This window comes from Rattus rattus, chromosome 7, assembly GCF_011064425.1.
Source record: "Rattus rattus isolate New Zealand chromosome 7, Rrattus_CSIRO_v1, whole genome shotgun sequence".
Taxonomy (NCBI): domain Eukaryota; kingdom Metazoa; phylum Chordata; class Mammalia; order Rodentia; family Muridae; genus Rattus; species Rattus rattus.
In genome coordinates this window covers 1,653,809-1,657,300 of record NC_046160.1, presented here as the reverse complement: position 1 = coordinate 1,657,300, position 3,492 = coordinate 1,653,809, and positions in this window count along the sequence as shown.

Below are 3,492 nucleotides of genomic sequence, written 5' to 3'. Positions count from 1 at the left end.
CCATGGGTGTTTTGTTCAGGAAATTTTTTCCACTGCCCATGTGTTCCAGATGCTTCCCTAGTTTTTTCTTCTATTAGTTTGAGTGTATCTGGTTTGATGTGAGGTCCTTGATCCACTTGGACTTAAGCTTTGTACAGGGGTGATAAGCATGGATCGATCTGCATTCTTCTACATGTTGACCTCAGTTGAACCAGCACCATTTGCTGAAAATGCTATCTTTTTTCCATTGGATGGTTTTGGCTCCTTTGTCAAAAATCAAGTGACCATAGGTGTGTGGGTTCATTTCTGGGTCTTCAATTCTATTCCATTGGTCTATCTGTCTGTCTCTGTACCAATACCATGCAGTTTTTATCACTATTGCTCTGTAATACTGCTTGAGATCTGGGATAGTGATTCCCCTGAAGTCCTTTTATTGTTGAGGATAGTTTTAGCTATCCTGGGTTTTTTATTCAGATGAATTTGCAGATTGTTCTGTCTAACTCTTTGAAGAATTGGATTGGTATTTTGATGGGGATTGCATTGAATCTGTAGATCGCTTTTTTTGGTAGAATGGCCATTTTACTATATTAATCCTGCCAATCCATGAGCATGGGAGATCTTTCCATCTTCTGAGATCTTCTTCAATTTCTTTCTTCAGTGTCTTGAAGTTCTTATTAACAGATCTTTCCTTGCTTGGTTAAAGTCACGAGGTACTTTAAAATTATTTGGATCTATTATGAAGGGTGTCATTTCCTAATTTCTTTCTCAAGCCTGTTTCTCTTTTGTGTAGAGAAGGCTACTGATTTATTTGAGTTAATTTTATACCCAACCACTTTGCTGAAGTTGTTTATCAGCTTTAGTAGTTCTCTAGTGGAACTTTGGGATCACTAAATATACTATCATATCATCTGCAAATAGTGATATTTTGACTTCTTCTTTTCGATCTGTATCCCTTGACCTCCTTTTGTTGTCTGATTGCTCTGGCTAGAACTTCCAAGAACTATATTGAATAAGTAGGGAGAGAGTGGGCAGCCTTGTCTAGTCCCCTGATTTTAGTGGGATTGCTTCAAGTTTCTCTCCATTTAGTTTAATGTTAGCAACTGGTTTTGCTGTATATAGCTTTTATTATTTTTGGTATGGGCCTTGAATTCCTATTCTTTCCAGGACTTTTATCATGAAGGGGTGTTGAATTTTGTCAAATGCTTTCTCAGCATCTAATGAAATGATCATGTGGTTTTGTTCTTTCAGTTTGTTTATATAATGGATCACGTTGATGGTTTTCCGTATATTAAACCATCCCTGCATGCCTGGGATGAAGCCTACTTGATCATGGTGAATGATTGTTTGATGTGCTCTTGGATTCGGTTTGCCAGAATTTTATTGAGTATTTTTGCATCGATATTCATAAGGGAAATTGGTCTGAAGTTCTCTTTCTTTGTTGGGTCTTTGTGTGGTTTAGGTATAAGAGTAATTGTGGCTTCATAGAAGGAATTCAGTAGTGCTCCATCTGGTTCAATTTTGTGGAATAGTTTGGATAATATTGGTACGAGTCTTCTATGAAGGTCTGATAGAATTCTGCACTAAACCCGTCTGGACCTGGGCTCTTTTTGGTTGGGAGACCTTTAATGACTTCTTCTATTTCCTTAGGAGTTATGGGGTTGTTTAACTGGTTTATCTGTTCCTGATTTAACTTCGGTACCTGGTATCTGTTTAGGAAATTGTCCATTTCCTGCAGATTTTCAAATTTTGTTGAATATAGGCTTTTATAGTAAGATCTGATGATTTTTTGAATTTCCTCTGAATCTGTAGTTATGTCTCCCTTTTCATTTCTGATTTTGTTAATTTGGACACACTCTCTGTGTCCTCTCGTTAGTCTGGCTAAGGGTTTATCTATCTTGTTTTTTCTCAAAGAACCAACTTTTGGTTCTGTTGATTCTTTCTATGGTCCTTTTTTGTTTCTACTTGGTTGATTTCAGGCTCTGAGTTTGATTATTTCCTGCCTTCTACTCCTCCTGGGTGTATTTGCTTCTTTTTTGTTCTAGAGCTTTTTTTGGGTGTGCTGTCAAGCTGCTGACATATGCTCTTTCCTGTTTCTTTCTGCAGGCACTCAAGCGCTATGAGTTTTCCTCTTTACAGCTTTCATTGTGTCCCATAAGTTTGGGTATGTTGTACCTTCATTTCATTAAATTCTAAAAAGTTTTAATTTCTTTCTTTATTTCTTCCTTGACCAGGTTATCATTGGTAGAGCATTGTTCAATTTCCCGTATATGTGGCATTCTTCCCTTATTGTTATTGAAGACCAGTTTTAGGCCGTGGTGGTCTGATAGCACGCATGGGATTATTTCTATCTTTCTGTACCTGTTGAGGCCCATTTTTTGACCAATTATATGGTCAATTTTGGAGAAAGTACCATGAGGAGCTGAGAAAAAGGTATATCCTTTTGCTTTAGGATAGAATGTTCTATAAATATCTGTTAAGTCCATTTGGCTCATGACTTCTCTTAGTCTGTCTACGTCTCTGTTTAATTTCTGTTTCCATGATCTGTCCATTGATGTGAGTGGGGTGTTGAAATCTCCTACTATTATTGTGTGAGGTGCAATGTGTGTTTTGAGCTTTATAAGGTTTCTTTTCGTATGTAGGTGCCCTTGTATTTTGGGGCATAGATATTTAGGATTGAGTTCATCTTGGTGGATTTTTCCTTTGATGAATATGAAGTGTCCTTCATATCTTTTTTTGATGACTTTTAGTTGAAAATTGATTTATTTGATATTAGAATGGCTACTCCAGCTTGCTTCTTCCGACCATTTGCTTGGAAAGTTGTTTCCCAGCCTTTCACTCTGAGGTAGTGTCTGTCTTTGTCACTGAGGTGTGTGTTTCCTGTAGCAGCAGAATGCATAGGGTCCTTATTCAGCATTATCCAGTTTGTTAATCTATGTCTTTTTATTGGGAGTTGAGGCCATTGATGTTTGAGAGATATTAAAGGAATAGTGATTATTGCTTCCTGTTGTATTCATATTTGGTTTCTCCATCTATGTTGATTGAGAGTTTTGCAGGATACAGTAACCTGGGCTGGCATTTGTGTTCTCTTAGGGTCTGTATGACATCAGTCCAGGATCTTCTGGCCTTCATAGTTTCTGGCGAAAAGTCTGGTGTGATTCTGATAGGTCTGCCTTTATATGTTACTTGACCTTTTTCCCTTACTGCTTTTAATATTCTTTCTTTATTTTGTGCGTTTGGTGTTTTGACTATTATGTGACGGGAGGTGTTTCTTTTCTGGTCCAATCTATTTGGAGTTCTGTAGGCTTCTTGTATGCCTATGGGTATCTCTTTTTTTAGGTTAGGGAAGTTTTCTTCTATGATTTTGTTGAAGATATTTACTGGTCCTTTGAGCTGGGAGTCTTCACTCTCTTCTATACCTATTATCCTTAGGTTTGATCTTCTCATTGAGTCCTGGATTTCCTGTATGTTTTGTACCAGTAGCTTTTTCCGCTTTTACATTATCTTTGACAGTTG